The following is an 18,765-nucleotide window of genomic DNA, read 5'->3' as shown; positions in this document are numbered from 1 at the left end:
TGTATTCAAGGTAGCAGTATCTTTGAGAATGAAGTGTATGTATATTTTATAGTACTAAAAATCCAATAGTCACTAACCTACTGAACAGTTTTCTTCCAGGTACTTCGAACATTCTTGCCAATTTTTTGTATCTTCTCTATCAGAGGTCTCAGATTCTTAATAAAGATCAAGTTGTAGAATTATTTTATGTAAAGTCTATGTGGAAAAATGAAATAATACACCTTAAAATATTTGTTCCCTTGGGAGGAAATGTATAATTTAAATTCAAAGAATTATTCAGTCTCAATCTCTGACCCAGAGACTCGGGACCAGGATAATTTTAATCTAAAGATTTATAAGGAGAAGGTAGACGGTAATAACGTGCTCCCAAGGACATATGTAGGAAGGTTTCTTTAGAAGTCAGTGTTCCTTGGACACTGTCCCTGGAGTAACTTCCCTATTATCTACAGGCCATTGTGCTCAACAACCCAACAGGTAATATCTAAGCTTCTGGGTGTGAAGTTCTTCGGGTCTTCAGTTAGCTTCAAGTGCATATAAGGGCCAGGCAGGTAATCTAAAAGAGTGAGCATGCTAACATTTTTAAAGTATTACAGTTGCATGCATTAAAAAAAAAAAAAAAAACATATTAAAATTCTAGTCTCTCTTTATTTTTTCATGCAACAATTCTACCTACTATCCCTGGTTTTTCCATGGTTTGTTTCATAATGCTATCTTAAATAATAGTTTTTGGCACTGGTACTCTTTGCATACATTTAAATTATATATGAGTAAGAGCTAATAATAACCACAGTTCAGTTTATTGAGCATATAGTATGTGCCAGGCAATGTAATAAGTGCTTTATGTATGTTAACTTATTTTGTCCTTACTGCAATTCTATAATAACCTTACAGGATTGTGCCACTATCCCATGTATAGATGAGAGCACTGAGGTATTGGGTAATCAGCTCACCCAAGATCACACAGCAAATAGGTTGTGAATTTGAATGCAGGCACTCTGCCTCAAGGCACCCTGCCCTTAACCATTACTCTGTACTCTACAAAGAAATATGCCATCAGTTATGGGTTGAATTATGTACCCCAAAATGGTATGTTGAAGTCCCAACCCCCAGTATCTGTGAATATGACCTTATTTGGAAATAGGGTCTTTGCAGATATAATCAGGTTAAAATGAGTTCATACCAGATTAGGGTGTGCCCTAATCCAATGTACTGGTATCCTTACAAGAGGAGGAAAATTTGGATGTAGACACACACAGAGGGAAGACAGCCATGAGAAGATGGAATCAAACTGGCATTATGCTACCACAAGGCAAGGAATGCCTGGGGCTACCAGAAGCCAGAAGAGGCAAGGCAGAATCTTCCCCATGAGCCTCTGAGGGAACATGGTCCTGCCAACACCCTGACTTTAGATTTCTAGCCTTTAGAACTGTAAGAGAATAAATTGCTGTCATTTAAAGCCATCCAGTTTGTAGTACTTGCTTATGCAGTCCTAGAAAATTAATACCATCTCTCACTTGCATTAAAATATGTCATCCAATCAACTTGCTATTTCCAATTTTAACACAGATGGTGGTATGAGTAACATTTAAACTTTCCTCTAAATTCTGTTTAAAGAAAAACAACAGCCAGGTGTGTTATAGGTTACAACCTATAATGTAAAAGCACAGCCTCCCATCTAATAGAGGCAGCTTCTACTTAGCTCTAGCTGGTTACTGCCACATGCAAGAGCAGGATCAAAGTTGCCAGTTTCCAAGAGAATGCAGAAATCTGGATTTGTGCATTAAATTAGTTAACAACAAATTATATCAGTTACTAGTTAAAATAATACCTGTTAACAAGCTATTTATGCTTTAAAAACAAAAGAGCCAGGCATCGTGACTTGCACCTGTAATTCCAGTAACTCAGGAGGCTGAGGTGGGAGCGTGGCTTGAGCCAGGCAGTTCAAGGCTACAGTGAATTATGATAAGGCCACTGTACTTCAGCCTGGGTGACGGAGTGAGACCCTGTCTGTAAAATTAATAATAAATAAAATAAAAAACATTATGCATGCTATGCAGGCTACGCAAAACACATTTATGAACCAAACTTGTCAAGAGGTCCAGATTTTTGCAATCTCTGTTGTATGTTTTCTTTGCTTTCCATGTCTACTGCCCCTTGCACTTCACTTGACCTGGCCCCAACTGCAGCTTTCCATCTACCAGATGCAGAAAGCAGGCACAGTGTGGGCACTGGGAGCCATGCTGAAATCAGTACTTGAGGACAGGGGAACCCTCTTTGGGATATACTGAGTTGGCAGATGCAGAAGAGTTGCACACACTCAGGAATCCAAGACCAAATGGGTGTGCTCTCCTTGATCTGCATGTGTGTATCTGAAGTCTGATACTGCTCCTCTACTCGTCAGTTGGTGTCCCATGTAGAAAAAGACTTACAGCTTTAACTGGGTAAAGGTTTTGTGTAAGGCTAGGAAATGACTTTAATATTTCTCAGGCTCACTGTCACTTCATTCACAGCCCTATCCTTACAATTTATTGAGTTCCCCAAACTTCTTACCTCTTGTATATACATACTTGAAGGATTTGTAAGTTGATATTAATAGCTCATAACTGTCTTTCAGTATTCACCATATTGTAACCTATAAAAGTTGTTCAGAAACTTGCAAACATTTTTGAAAAGCAGTTTTGTGAAAAGTTTTACAAAATGTCTTTATTCCTCAGGTTTGTTCTAAAACTTCAAAAATGTAAGAAAAATTGTTCTGAGAATGTAAATATCAACTCTAGTCCAATAAGCCATATCGCTAGTTAGTAGCCTCATTGGCTATAAACATTTATTCAGTATCTACCAGAGTTCAGACCTATTTGCTATGGTATAGAAACTAATGATTGCTTCTGGCAAGTGAAAACAGGTACTTGATATGTTGCCAAGACACTCTCTACTACAGTGAGGTATTAAATGCACAGTGAGACAGCTTGGAACACCACAGTGTCTAGAATTTACAAATCTGACCAACATTATTTTTAGCACGTTTGTAGAGCAACGCTAAGAAGTAAAATACCATAAAACATGTCCAAATCATCTCATTTAATCTTTATTGTTTTTGTTGTGTTTTGCTTCAATGTTGTTGTGTTTTGCTTGAATTAAACATCTCTGAAATTTCTATTGGTTTTTATACCTATGAAATCATTTGGAAACTCCCTAGCTTATCATTCTCACCACAACCCCAAATGGTTGGTAAAGCAGGTTTTATCTCCATATTACATATGAGGAAACTCAAGCTCAGTGATGTTAAATAACTTGTTCAAGGTTGTTAGTGACAAGGTTGCCTCAGTCCATTTAGTGTTGCTATAAATATGTCAGGCTGGGTGATTTATAAAGAAAAAAGGGCTTCTTTGGCTCATGGTTCTGCAGGCTATACAGGAGGCATACAGTTCCAGCATTCGTTTGGCTTCTGGTGAGGGCCTCAGGTTGTTTCCACTAATGGCCGGAGGCAAAGGAGAGCCACAAGTGCAGAGATCACATAGCAAGAGAGGAAGCAAGAGGGGAGGAAGTGCCAGGTTCTTTTTAATAGCTCTTGATGGAAACTAACAGAGCAAGGAGGGCACCAAGACATTCATGAGGGATCCGCCCCCATGACTCAAACACCTCCCATGAGGTCTCACCTCAAACATGGGGATCAAATTTTAACATGACATTTGGAAAGTGTATTAGTCTGTTCTCACATCTCTATAAAGAAATACCAGAGACTGGTTAAGTTATAAGGAAAAACGGTTTAATTGATTCACACTTCCACATGGCTAGAGAGGCCTCAGGAAACTTATGATCATGGCAAAAGGAAGCAGGCACATCTTACATGGTGGCAAGCAAGAAAAAGCATGAGGAGCGAGGAGAGGAGAGCCCCTTATAAAACCATCAGATCTTGTGAGAACTCACTCACTATCATGAGAACAGCATGGGGGAACTGCCCCCATGATCCAATCACCTCCCACCAGGTCTCTCCTCAGACATGTGGAAATTATGAGAATTACAATTCAAGATGAGATTTGGGTGGGGACACAGCCAAACCATATCAGAGGGACAAACATCCAAACTATAGAAGAGGTGAAGCCTGTACTCAAACCTCCTAATTCTGAGTTCACTGATCTTACCCCACACATAAAAGCCATGAAGATTTATAAGACCAGGATGATTAGACAGTCAGACAGCCAGACCTGTAATCAAATCCAGTTTCTATAGCCAACTCGACTTTTGACTTCGGATAAATTTTTTTAAATCTCTAAAGCCCCATTTGCTCATTTGTAAAATGGAGTTAAAGTGGAAAAACACATGTAAAGAACATGGCACAGAGTGGGCACTTGATAAATATTACCCCCCTTTTCCTCCCTCTCTACTACAGAATCCCTCAAATCTAAGTAAACCACCCACTCTCTGGTTAAACAATTGGGTGATTAGCAGAACTCTAAATAGCTATTAGAAATGCAACTCGGCCGGGCGTGGTGGCTCACGCCTATAATCCCAGAAATTTGGGAGGCCGAGGCGGGTGGATCACCTGAGGTCAGGAGTTCAAGAACAGCCTGGCCCACATGGTGAAACCCCGTCTCTACTAAAAATACAAAAATTAGCTGGGCGTGGTGGCAGGCGCCTGTAATCCCAGCTACTCGAGAGGCTGAGGCAGGAGAATCACTTGAACCCAGAAGGTGGAAGTTGCAATGAGCCGAGATCATGCCATCGCACCCCAGCCTGGGGGACAAGAGCAAGATTTCATCTTAAAAAAAAAAAAGGAAATGTAACTCACAGAATGTGGAGATACTGATAAAACAACAATAAATGCATTGTCATGGACAAAGACCATGGTAGAAACTGTTGTCACATGTGTACTATTAAAGAACTGGCAAGAAAGTTATTGTTTTTAAAAGTTATGATGTTGAGCTTTTTTTAAAAGGAGGCAGGCCATGTCAAAACTTTATGCTTTGAACTTATTCTCTGCTCTTGAATTAATGTGGTTCATTGCCTCCAAACATAAAAAAAATTTAAACACATCAAAGAGATATGAACTGTGGTGAGACTTGGGACTCCTCAGTGTGTATACCTTAGCAGCTATCATGTTCCTCTTGGGCCAGAAGCAAAAGAGCCACAAAGATCCTTTGTGTGTCTGTGCCACAAGAGAAATTCTGACTCCTTTACAACTCCTCTCTGCTGGCCCAGTTATCCCTTTGGATGAGGCTAGGGCAGGGGTGCTCATGGATTGACATCAGCAGGGGATGGGCCCAAATGTGGGGTGAGGAGCTGCACTCCTTGCCAAAGAGAAGCATAAACTCAGACTAAGAAAAGGTGCTAGAGTCCGGAGGCATGCTTGGGTCTAACATCAGAAAATTATGCAATTATCAAATTTAATGCTAAAAATATTAAAATACATAACATGATTTAGAACATTTCTTCAAATTTCAACTTAATGCCAGGGAACTGCGTGCTAATAACTACTTTATACATGTGATTCTGGCTCTTGGCACAATCATGCAGGACTGGGGTTGTGTTATTGCATATGTGGGAGGTTATTAAATGCTTTATAATGATTATGTTAAAGGTCATATTCCTCATACACATAACTTCACTTACTATTATGAGTTAGACGGGTCCATGAGTAGACAATGGTCTTCTTCCATTAAATGCAAACTCACTGAAATTACTATTTAAGTTGCCAGGCCGAATAAGTAAAGAGATCAAATTAATGAGGATGAAGTTGTATAATCAGTTTATAAAACAGATCATGCTGAGGTCAAGGCTGACATCACCAGCTCCCACACATCTAACTACACTTAAAAAGGTGGCTCTTCTCTTTATTACCACTACCACTGCTCTAATTCAAGCTGTTTCTTACTTCTCTTCCATTCACATGTAGCTGACAAATCATTTATCTCGGCAAACACCAATCTGATCCTGTCACCCATCTCAGAAACTTCTGCAGTCTTCCCACTGCTTGAGGGACAGAGGCTCAACTCCTCAGGAGGGCATTCATGGTATTCCTAAGTTTGGCCCATTCTTCTAATTCAAGGATTTTCAACCGTGGATGAACATCAGAACCATGAGGGGAGCTTTAAAAAATAAACAGGCTTATGTTCCACACCCTGAAACTCTATTTACTAGTTCTGGGCTAAGATCTGGGGAGTTAATATCTTTAAAAATATCTATGGATGACTCTTACCTACTGCCAGGATTGAACCAGTGGTCTAATTCCCCACTGCCCTCCCATTGTTTCAGCCAACATGAATTAACCCTTCTGCTCCACTCAGTAATGCTTTGTTTGCTTGTGTTGCCAGTCCCCTATTCATGCTGTTAATCCAACCTGGAATATCATTTCCTCTCTAGCTGTTTCTTTTTTTTTTTTGAGATGGAGTTTCACTCTTGTTGCCCAGGCTGGAGTGCAATGGTGCAATCTCGGCTCACTGTAACCTCTGCCTCCTGGATTCAAGTGATTCTCCTGTCTCAGCCTCCTGAGTAGCTGGGATTACAGGAGCATGCCACCATGCCTGGCTAATTTTTGTATTTTTAGTAGAGATGGGGTTTCATTATATTGGTCAGGCTGGTCTCAAACTCCTGACCTCAGGTGATCCGCCCGCCTCAGCCTCCCAAAGTGCTGGGATTACAGGCTTGAGCCACCATGCCCGGCCTAGCTTTAGTACTATTCTTCTAAAACTAAGTGAAATCCCACCAGTATCCTTACAACCATAGGGATATAATATTTCCATTCTGAGAATCCAAAAGGCATTTTGTATGTTTATGAAGCATTTTATGTCAATTAATCACATATTGTTTTCAATGTGAATGTTTAATATTATGCTCTCTATATTTCAGACTTCCCAGGGAAGGCAAACTTTATTTATTTTTTTGAGCTAGAGTCTCACTCTGTTGCCAGGCTGGAGTGCAGTGGTGAGATCTTGGCTCAGTGCAACCTCCGCCTCCCAGGTTCAAGTGATTCTCATGCCTCAGCCTCCTGAGTAGCTGGGACTACAGGTGCCTGCCACCACGCCAGGCTAATTTTTTGTAATTTTAGTAGAGATGGGGCTTCACCGTGTTAGCCAGGATGGTCTCGATCTCCTGACCTCGTGATCCGCCCACCTCGGCCTCCCAAAGTGCTGGGATTAGAGGCATGAGCCACTGCGCCAGCCTGAAGGCAAACTTTATATAACATCTTTTGTTCCCACTTCCTAGCCCCTAGCATTGACCACAGTATTAAGCGTAAAGTAGACACTCATGTGCTCAATACTTATGACTGAATAAATTAAATTATCTGAAATTTATGAAGTGTTTTTTCTTACAGCCTGACAACCTTAACCGTCAACCTTGAGGGTTGTTTATGTACATACTGACGTTTTTCTTACCAGAAGCATTATTATGCTTATGTAAATGAGAATCACTTGTCCACAAAAACTGATGTGATGTCAAATACAGGGGTGATACCTGTAAATGTGTTTTTTTCCTATAGATAGAAGTATTTTCTATGTTTATATATTCAATTCCCGTAAGTTTGTATCACATCCAAAAGGAGGAAGCAGTAAAATAGTCCCTGATCTGTCAATACCTGACTTACAAACAACCCACTCATGTGAAAGGATAGAGAAAACCCTATTTACCATCCTAATCAACTGTGGGAAAGATCAGAAGAGCAAGTGTCCCTTTGCCCTCCATTTAGGTGACATGAGAGTAACAGCAATCTATAGGTAAAAGTCTCTCCTGTAAATACTGAAAACCAAGAAGCTTCTGATGGTAGAGTAGCCAACACTGTCAGAGCCCCAGCTCAGACTCTCCTACTGTTCAACCTGCCCAGAAACTTTCTGTCCTGTTCCTAGAGCATGGGAGATATATTTCCATATCCAGAGCTACAATCTCTCCACAAAACAGCATTGTACACCATGGCTGCCCATAGTGAAAGGAGTGCTGGTACTTGTGAGTTAAATAGTCTTGGGAGGGCTGGCTGAGAACCTAACCACTATTTATAACATTGTTTTTGTGGAAAAACGCATTCTGCATTCCAAACAACAGAACTAGACTTGAACTTTTGGAATACAGTGTATTTCTTCGGTCAGGAACTGACTGTATCTTGTTAACTGCACTAGGGTCAGTATTTTCCTAGGGTAAGATGGCAACTAGGAGTGCAGAACAAGAATGGTTGCCAAGAATATGGAATATATGCATTTATATGGATGAAAGACAAAGGAAATGATGAGAGAAAAAGCCAAGCACACTCTTATTACGTAAATATTTACTAAGCATTATTAAAGGCTATGGTGAAAGCTGTAGGAGACAAAAATCAGACAAGATCTTTGATTTTATAGTTCTTACAATGTATGGTGGGAGATAAGACAAACATAAACACAAACAATAAAGCTGCACGGTAAAATATGCCACAATAGTGACACAAACAAAACATCAGATGACACTGGCAGAGAGAGAAAGAACTAGTGCTTCTAGCTGGAGTAATCAGGGAACATGTCATAGAGAGGCTTGCACAGGGTTTCAATGTGCAGAGGAAACAGTGTCAGGGCAGCAGGGGACGTCACAGGCAGGAAGGCCAGTACAAGTCAAGACAGATGCATGAAGAACAAGGAGACTTCAGAGTACAGGAAAAGCCCAGGTGGCTCAAGTAGGGTATGTTTTCAGGACCTTGGTGGGGGGCTTTGAATGCCAGGCAAAGGAACACAGATTCCATCCAAGAGGGAGTTGGAAGCCATTAAAGCATTTTAAAATTACTAAAAGTGGTTCTATATGCAGGTTTATCTAACAATGAACACAGGACAGGGGAAGACAGAATGAGTACAGAAAGATTATTAGGAGATCACTGTAAGAGTTGAGGGTGATTAAGATGAACTTTCAAAGATTTTTTTACACAAATAGTTAATAAACATTTAAGGTTCAAGTGCTAGTTAATTAACAAAGTACTTCTTTAAATAAGAACATATAAATAATTTAGAAAAGTTGCATAAAGACTTAAAAAACTAAATATATATATATATATATTTAGTTATATATATATATAAAAGCTACAATACAAAAGCATTGTTTAGCACTTAGGACTTTTCAACTAGACTTGATACAAATACAAGGATGATTTTAATGTGTTAGTCTCATTTAGACAAACAACACCATGAGTTTAAAACTGAACAATTTATTTTATTTTATTTTTTTGATATGGAGTCTCACTCTGTTGCCCAGGCTGGAGTACAGTGGTGCAATTCTCCTGTTTCAGCCTCCAGAGTAGCTGGGACTACAGATGTCTGCCACCATGCCCAGCTAATTTTTGTAGTTTTAGTAGGGATGGGGTTTCACCTTGTTGGTCAGGTTGGTCTCGAACTCCTGACCTCAGGTGATCCACCCACCTCAGCCTCCCAAAGTGCTGGGATTACAGGCGTGAGCCACCACGCCTGGCCAGAACATTTTATTTTTATAAACATGTGAAATTTAATAAGAAATCATTTTCCCACTATTTCCCAAGACCAGTGATTCAACATACCAGGTGACTAGAAGATATGCTGAGAAATTTGAGAGTTGAGATGTCCAAGTTAGTGAACTTAATTCTTTGCATTTTAAATAAACCTTAAGCTGGTACCAAGCTAGATGTAAGCAGACTTACCTGAAGTGATTTGACTTAGCAAATGTCTTCTAACTTTAACACTTCAGTACCGGATGGGAAATGGCATTCATTTCTATCTGAAAACAAATGCAGTGGAAATAACAAAATTAAAAAGAATTTCTAGGTACCTTATAGAAGCCAATCAGATGATTGCACCTGAAAGACCATAAAAGAGTTATATGAAGTTCTATAAAATTTACAGTTCTGATACCATGTATAATTTGAGAATCTAAAATAAAAATCTCAAGCTGTGCTCAAAGACTTCTAAAATAGGAGATATATTGTCTTCACTTATTTTTATGTCAACCTCCTAAAAATTTTAGAAAACATATTATTAGATATTTAACCCTGATTTAAACTGAATTATTTAAAATTTAGCTGGCATTTGTGCCCTACTCAGTATCATAGGGAACAGGGAGCCATGAAGTTGAATAAGAGACAGTTCTTGTCCTTAAGAAATACAAACCGCCATAAGAGGCAAACACGAAAAACTCTATATTGAGGTAGATGTAGTAAGTGCTACAAGTGACACAAGGCACTGTGGGATTTTGGAGTACATTAATTACTATAAGGAAAATGTGGGAAGGCTCTGACTTATGGACTGAATACAAACAGAAAGAGGGAAATGGGGAGGGAAGATCTATAAGGACTGGGATTTGGGGCTGAGATTATATTGTAAGAAGCTGCATGCTAGAGTCAGTACATGGGGCTTTATTTATATATAAAGAGACATCAAGGGTGTTTGGCAGAAAACACATTCAAATTTGTATTGTAAAAGATGGCTCTGGTTTTCAAGTGTAAGTTACCATGAGAAAATTCAAAAAGCAGTAAGATCCATTTTGTTACTACAGTAGTCAAGATGAGAAGAAATCAGAGTAACTGCAATAAAAGTAAAAAGTTTAAAATTCTCTGAAGATATACTTGAAAATGAGAAGCATAATGACCACCTAAACAATTATGCAAGACTGAGATCTGAAACCATCACCAACATTCAGTTATACGGTTACAAACGTAGGATTCTTAGGCCACAATAGACCTTTCTTTCCGATCAGAACCATGCATTGTTTACATCAACCATGAACTTAAGAAATCAACCAATCCAATGACTCGCTTCATTTCTGATAACCTGTCCTAGAACTTCGGAGCTCCAACCTATAATAAAAATCTTACACAAATTTTCTCTAAGGAGGTATCATTTCAGAATCATCCGTGTAGTCTTATTTACTGCACTAAGTCAATAGAACAGTTTGCACATCTCCTAAAAGGTTTATTTATTTCAGAAGGGGCCTTCCACAAAATATGGATATCTATCAATGAAGTCACGAAAGAAGAGCAAAAGAAGAACATGCCCAGTCCTGTCTTTTCAGGGCAGAAGAACTGAGAAGAACTTACCAGTCACTGGGAACCTTCGGAATACGTTTCAGAAAGGCAAGAGAAGTAAACAAAGACTTCCAATAATTGGCAAATTTTTTTAAAGGAGAAAAAGTGGAATTAATCAATAAATTTTAGTCTTCTAAGAAGTCTGGCATACTTTGAAAGTGAAGCTGAATCTTTAACAAGGTTTTCATCGTTGGTGGTTTTTTTTTTTTCTTCCATTTTTAATGCTAGTAACAGGAAGAAATATAAGGGAGATTGCTAAATAATGGAACAAATTCAAGAGAAGATGGGAACAAGAGCTTTAGTGCAGTTAATCACGTTAAAGAGGAGAAACAGTTGTTTCTCTACGGTTAGAAATAGAGGAAAGGATGGGTGACGAATATAAACATTTTGTGTGTAAGGGAGTAAAGTTGAGGGAGTTCAGACCCAATCGCAAGACCATCTATTGAGACAGAGGGAAAGAGGGAAAGGGAGGCAGAGAATGGAGAAAAAGAGATGGAGAGAAAGTATATGAACAGAAAAAAATATTTGAATTTAAGAGTTTAAAAGAAAAAAATTGCCAGAGAATAAGAAAACAGAAAAGAGGGGCTTTCAGTATTTAAGATACTGAAACAATTCTGGCTGGCAAAACACTGTGAGTTCTGAGTATCAGAAACTCAAAAATATGAATTTGGAGAAACAGATTATAGTCACATGGTATGGGTTGACATTACTTTCAAGCCCGGTGGTGACACCACTGAAGAATTTGGAGCACTGTCCTGGAAGTCAACCAGTAACAGGAATTAGAAAAGGGAGATGGTAGTGAAAGAGTTACAAGAAAAGGAACTAATGAACAAAGGTGGCATGCCGAGCCTTGAATTGATACTGGTAAGCAAAGGTACAAATCAAGCCTCCTTTAAAACCTAGGATTTTTAAAATGCCATGCTTTTTCTTGAGATGGTAAAAAAAAAAAAAAAAAAAAAAAAAAAAAAAAATTACAGCCTTTGAATGCCATGTTTAAATTTCTAGGGAAGAGAAGGGAAAACAGGTATGAGAAAAGATCAAAGTTATAAAACTTGTTCACAATAGAGCATAAGGTCCAAACAACATAAGGAACTGAAAGTAAGTCAGCAGTGGACTAACTGTAGGTTCCATCTGAACTGGGAAGGCATGACTGCTTGGAAAAATGGACCATAATAAGACTAGGACGTCATCTAAGTTGTAGGTGACAAAACACCAACCTTTCTCCCTCTTTCTGACACATCTGTTTGGTGAGAAAGGGCAAAAGACTGGCCACATGTGTCATCAGTCTCTGACTCTCAGAACTTGCTTGCCCAAATGCAAATACATTGTCCAGTCATCTACATAGTAAACACTACAGGAAAAGTTAAGTCTATCCAATTTGAAGGGGTAGGAAGACAAGATGCAAAGCTAGGTGTATTCTTTTACCTAGTTTCTCCATAAACAAAACTAACATTTTCATTCTCATCTTAAGTCTACTTCTTAAAGAGTTCAAAAGAAAGAATAAAAAAGTGATATAATTAATTGGTCCCTTCAAACTCCAACAACAGGGATGTAAAGTAAATAAATGGAAAGTATGAAGAAAACTATGGGGGGGGGGTGGGTTGAGGGGAGAACTCGTCAGCTACAGTGATTTTAAATTTCTAGACACACTCAAGGACTTAATACTGAGACCCAATTTAGTTGATGAATGCCACTAGAGGTGGGGAGATTTCTAATTAAGGAGTCGATACCTCTAACAGATATAGCAGTATTCAGATTTTTTACTTCTGTCGCCCAGGTTGGAGTGCAGTGGCGTGATCTTGGCTCACTGCAAGCTCCGCCTCCTGGGTTCATGCCATTCTCCTACCTCAGCCTCCCAAGTAGCTGGGACTACAGGCGCCTGCCACCATGCCTGGCTAACTTTCTGTATTTTTAGTAGAGATAAGGTTTCACCCTGTAAGCCAGGATGGTCTCAATCTCCTGACCTCGTGATCTGCCCACCTCGGCCTCCCAGAGATTTTTTACTTCTTTTGAGTCATTTTTATGTTGTATTTTTCAAGGGAAAGTGCTAAATAATGGAACAAATTCAAGAGAAGATGGAATAAGAATGTTAGTGCAGTTAGTCATATTAAAGAGGAGAAACAGTTGTTTCAAGGAATCTGTTTATTTCATTAAACTGTCAAATGTATTGACATAAAATTGTTCATAATATTTTCTTATCCCTTATATATTTCCTGGATCTCTATTAATGTTTCCTGTTTATTCTTATATTGTTAATTTGAACTTTCATTTTTTTTTCTCAGTAGGGGTTTATTACTTTTGTTAATCTTTTCAAAGAAACAACTTTTGGTTATGTTGATTTTTTCTACTTTACACCTAGTACTCTTCCAGACTCTTTTTTTTTTTTTTACTGACATTCTGCCTACTTGTTCTATCAATTGAAAGAAAAGTGAGAAAGAGAAGTGTTGAGATAACTAACTGTAATAGATTTATCTATTTCTCTTTTCTGTTCTGTCCATTTTTGCTTCAAGTATTTTAAGGCTCTGTTATTATTAGGCTTATAGACATTTAAAATTATGTCTTTTTAATTAATTGATTCTTACATCATTATGAAATATTTCTCAATACTGCTAGTATTATCTCATGTTTTGAAGTTTATTTTATTGGCTATTAATATACCTCCCTCCAGTTTTCTTAATAATTAGTATCTGCATGGTATCTCTTTTGATTATTTTACTTTTAACCGCTTTGTATATATTTGAAGGGAATATTTTGTAGACAGTATAGTTAGGTCTCGCTACTTTATCCAGCCTGATGATTGCTGTCTTTAGAATATTTAGATCATTTAAACTTAATGTAATTATTTATATGGTTGGATTTGAATGAATTACCTTGTTATTTTCTATTTGTCCCAATCTGTTCTTGTTCCCTTTTCCCTTTTTTTCTGCCATATTTGAAATAGAATATTTTTTAGTTTTCCATTTTATCTCCACTACTGGCCTATTATAAATATACTTGCATCTTTGTAGTTTTAGTGATTGCTCTCATGTTTAAAATATGCACATTTAACCTGCCACAACATAACTTCAAATATTATACCACTTTACACACAAAATATAAAAACTTCATAATAAAATTTATCTATTTCCTCCTTCCTGTCTTTTGTGCTACTATCATCATAGTCTAACTACTGTAGGACCGTTATAGTAGAGAAGCTATATGCAGGTCCTCGGGTTGACAGTCTCAGATAAAACTAGGTTTTGGGTTATCTTTGCCAAAGTGCCAGAAATGTGATTACAGCTGTCTTCAATCCTCCAGACCCCACTGAGCTCATTCTCGAGTTGAAGGCCACCAAGTGATATCAGGTGATGCTACATGAAGAAGAATAACCACCGGCTGAGCCTGCCCTTTTCTCTGGCCCACAAATTGTGAGGTACAATAAAATGGCTGTTGTCTTAAGGGGATGTGTTTAGGTAATTTCTTACACAGAATTAGAGAACCATAACAGAATCTAGTAAAGGGAAGTGGAATTCTGTAATAAAATCTTAAAATATGTGGCATTGGTTTTGGGACCAGAGGTGAGCAGAAGCTGGAAGTGACTTAAGAAGACTGTTAGTGAAGGTTTGAACAACATTAATGAAAACCTTATGGAGGATAGAGGAACAACTCTTCTTATGCAGTGGGAAGTAACACTGTTCCTCACATGAAATAGAAAAGACAAAATAAGCTGGGTGCGGTGGCTCACGCCCGTAATCCCAGCACTTTGGAAGGCCGAGGCGGGCGGATCACAAGGTCAGGAGTTTGAGACCAGCCTGGCCAACATGGTGTAACCCCTTCTCTACTGAAAATACAAAAAATTAGCTGGGCGTGGTGGCAGGCACCTGTAATCCCAGCTACTCAGAAGGCTGAGGCAGCAGAATCGCTTGAACCCGGGAGGCGGAGGTTGCAGTGAGCCAAGATCGCACCACTGCACTCCAGCCCAAGCAACAATGTGAGACTCTGTCTCAAAAAAAAAAAAAAAAAAAAGAAAAAGAAAAAATATATCCCCATAAAGTGGTACACTTGGCTAAGAAGATTTCTAGGCAAAAGGTTGAAAGTGGTGGTCTCTTTTAGCTACCTATAAGTTATGCATACACAAACTGATGAAAGAACTGTTTCATTTTCAAGTAGAATTTGGAGGAAAATTTTTAAAGAACCAGGACTTGATCTTTTCAAAACTAAACAGTTTCTCATCCCCATTATCTCTAGAGAGAAAAGTAAGAAAAAGCTTCAGAGTTACAGAATTACCATTAAGACTTGGGGCCTACTACCAGTAAAACATGATTTCAGGATTAAAAATCTCTACAGCATGGCTGTAAAGTACCTTATTGAGACAGAAAAACTAAAATCGTATCTAGTTTGGTTCTAAGAATCTAGTTTGGTTCTAAGAATCTTAAGAGTATGACACTTAGATTCTGTTGTAAGGCAAAAGGCCTCCAAGAATCTTGATGATGTGCACTTTGGACTCTTAAATAGACAGAAAAGTTCATAGGAATATTATGGGTGTTGTTTCAAAATACCTCGACTCAGTGTGAAAGAAAAAAAATGCCTCTCTAAAATAAATGTGGGTGGGCCTCTGATTAATGGAGTGGGCTACAATTTGATACACAGGAAACCCATAAAGTTTTAAAAAATATTACATCAGCTTGCGCTGAAAGGGACAGAGATAGTGCAAAATGAAAACAGGCTTTTGGACTCTCAAATTTCTCCAGGCAGAAAGGCTGAAAAGGCTACTCAGTTGCAAAAAATGACTATTTCTTACAGAAAAAGGATGACTCTAAATTGAGAGAGCAAAACCTGGAGCCAGGGAGAATCATTATCAGGAGGCAAGAATAGCCTAATAAAAGAACTAACATCAGGATATCAAAATTTCTATGGACCAGTGAAGCTATATGTCTCCTGTTTCCCTATTTGTGGATGGAAATGTTTACTGCAGCTATTCTATGACTGCTTCTTCATTGTATTGTTGGGTAAGTGTCTCTTCAGCTACACCTGAGGAGATTCCTGAGCAGTATACTTGTTGGAAATAACAAGTTCTTGAACTTTAAGATTCGGGGTAAAGAAGAGTTGGAAAGGAATTTTGGGATTCTTGGAAGTGGGTGAGTATATAAGGAACACAGGAAGAGACTGAATCATTTGTGACCGGATAGTGGACTGTGGCAGATTAAAGATGGCCACAAATGTTTTGATACTTCTTCCATTGAAAGGTCATGCCTATGACTTCTCTCACTAAAACTGAGAGGACTCTGTGACTCCTTTGACCAACAGAACATAGTGGAAGTGATATGGTACCATTTTTCAGTTTTAGGCTTTAAGACACTGGCAGCGTCCACTTTCTATCTCCAGGAAAATTCTCTCTAGAAGCCCCAAGCCACAATAATTAGAGGTCTAACTATGCTAAGACTACCATGCTAGAAGGTCATGTAGACTTAGCCTTCCACCTCTGCCCAGGGACCCAGTATATATGTACCTTGAATCCTCCAGAGCATTCCATCCACGAGCAGAATACCACCCAATGATCTCAGTCAACGAGACATGCAATCAAAAATCACCAAGCTGGCACCTGCCTGAATTTTCAACCCATAGACCCATGAGCTAAATGAGACTTGTTTCACACCACTGAATATTGGGGCATTTTATTAGGTAGTAACATATTATTACAACGTTGATTTTTGTAATTTGTTTTTTCTTTTAGTTGTTCCAGAAGCCACAATGTCCCACTACCACCTTCTACAACCTAACTGAAAGCAGAAGCCTGAACCTAGTGATTTTGCAGAAGCAATTTGCAAAGTTCATTATACAGTAAAATTATTTCTGAGAGGCCAATTTTCTCTGAGATATTATAAAACAAACAATTTTCCAAACACAATATACTCCAACTAAATCATTGCAATTATAACCAACCATTTTCGTCTTACTAAACTATTGTACATAGATAATCAAGCCAAAGGATTCATGCTCAGGCTCTCCTTCAGTTCATTTAACACAGTTATTTAGTCACTTTCTCATGATTGAAGCAAGAGTGGGATTACAAATACAAAATTAAGACCCTTTATGGTACTCTATAGCAGTGATTTTCAAACACAACATAAAAAATACCAATGTGAGATAAGTGATGAAATATAAAAGAGGGAATACTGTTAGTGAAATGAAAAACTATGTTTACATAAACATGTGTGTGACCAAACTGATATCTTTTTAAAGTTTTATGTTTGACACATAATAATTGTATATAATAATGGAATACAGTGTGGTATTTTGATACTTGTCATTTTTTGATGAGAACATTCAAAGCCTCTCTTGTATTCTGAAATATATGTTATTATTAACTACAGTCACCCTACTGTGCCATAGAACACCAGAACTTATTCCTCCTATGTGACTGTAGGTTTGCACCTGTTGACCAACCTCTCTTCATCTCTCCTATCTCTTCCCCAGCCAGTGGTAACCACTATTCTACTTTCTACTTCTATGAGATAAACTTTTCTAGATTCCACATATAAATGAGATGCCTGGCTTATTTCACTTAATATAATGACCTCTGGGTTCATCCATGTTTGCTGCAAATGACAGAATTTCATTCTTTTCTATGGCTGAATAGTATCCCATTGTGTATATATGACATATTTTATTTATCCATTCACACACAAACACTTAGGTTGATTCCATATCTTGGCTATTGCAACTAGTGCTGCAATAAACACAGGCGGACAGATATCTCTTCAACAACATACTGATTTCACTTATTTTGGATATACACCCAGTATAGTGAAACTGTTAGATCATATGGCAGTTCTTTTTTTAATATTTAAAAAAAATACCATGCTGTTTTTTATTATGGCTGTACTAATTTACATTCTCACCACCTGTGTAAATTAAGAATTCCCTCTTCTCCACATCCTTGCCAGGATTTGTTATTTTTTGTCTCTTTGGTAATAGCCATTCTAACTAGGGTAAGATGATAATCTCATTACTGTTTTGATTTGCGTTTCCCTGATGATTAGTGATGTTGAACATTTTTTCATATACCTGTTGCCATTTGTATGTCTTCTTTTGAGAAATATCTATTCAGATCTTATCCCACTTTAGCATTCCAATTGTTTGCTTGCTTTTTGCTAATGAGTGGTTTAGATTCCTTATACATTCTGGATGTTAACCCCTTGTCAGATGTGTAGTTAGCTAATATTTTCTCCCATTCTAAGGTTGTCTCTTTACTCTTTTGCTTCCTTTGCTGTACAGAGCTTTAAGTTTGATGTAATCCCATTTGTCTATTTTTGCTTTCCTTGCCTGTGCTTTTGAATTTTACCCATACAAACCTTATCTAGACGAGTGTCATGAAGTGTTTCTCCTGTGTTTTATTCTAATAGTTTCATAGTTTGTCTTTAATCCATTTTGAATTGATGTTGGTAAGAAACAGGTATCTAGTTTCTGCACATGGATGTCCAGTTTTCCTAGCACCATTTATTTCAGAGGATGTCATTTCCCAAATGTATGTTCTTAGCATGTTCATCAAAAAATCAGCTGGCTGTAAATACATGGATTCCTGGGTTCTCTATTCTGTACCACTGTCCTATGTGTCTGTTTTTATATGTGTACCATGCTGTTTTGGTTACTACTGGTTAATATGGTTAATATTCTTTGGAATATTTTGAGGAGAATTGGCATTATTTCTATTTTAAATGTTCAGCAGGAAAAGCATCAGGGTTTGGGCTTTTCTTTGATGGACTAATTCTTATTACTGATTC

At 38.0% G+C, this 18,765-nt stretch overlaps 1 protein-coding gene and 1 long non-coding RNA gene across 28 annotated transcripts in view; one reads left to right on the top strand and one right to left on the bottom strand.

Moving 5' to 3' along the window:
• The window catches only part of LOC105479944 (zinc finger protein 438), a 179,878-nt gene that overhangs the window by 85,155 nt on the left and 75,958 nt on the right, over window positions 1-18,765 (bottom strand). For 20 of the 24 annotated variants that reach the window (XM_071070271.1, XM_071070262.1, XM_011738302.3 and 17 more), the window contains one exon: window positions 9,623-9,699. The gene's annotated coding sequence lies outside the window, so the exon portion shown is untranslated. Of the gene's footprint in view, window positions 1-77; window positions 8,928-9,622; window positions 9,700-18,765 lie in introns of those variants that run through there. The other 4 variants (XM_071070274.1, XM_011738308.3, XM_071070273.1 and 1 more) reach the window with 2 other exon arrangements.
• LOC105479946 (uncharacterized) lies at window positions 8,534-16,889 on the top strand. 4 transcript variants are annotated; one of them, XR_011608158.1, is made up of 5 exons: window positions 8,534-8,640; window positions 10,903-11,050; window positions 14,300-14,414; window positions 15,785-15,990; window positions 16,716-16,889. It is a non-coding gene; the product is annotated as an uncharacterized lncRNA (long non-coding RNA). The 4 variants fall into 4 exon arrangements; XR_011608159.1 differs by having other exon boundaries at window positions 10,903-11,059; XR_011608160.1 differs by having other exon boundaries at window positions 8,542-8,640; window positions 10,906-11,050.

The sequence above is a fragment of the Macaca nemestrina genome, chromosome 9 (assembly GCF_043159975.1).
Source record: "Macaca nemestrina isolate mMacNem1 chromosome 9, mMacNem.hap1, whole genome shotgun sequence".
NCBI lineage: Eukaryota > Metazoa > Chordata > Mammalia > Primates > Cercopithecidae > Macaca > Macaca nemestrina.
This window is presented reverse-complemented; position numbering and strand designations above follow the sequence as displayed.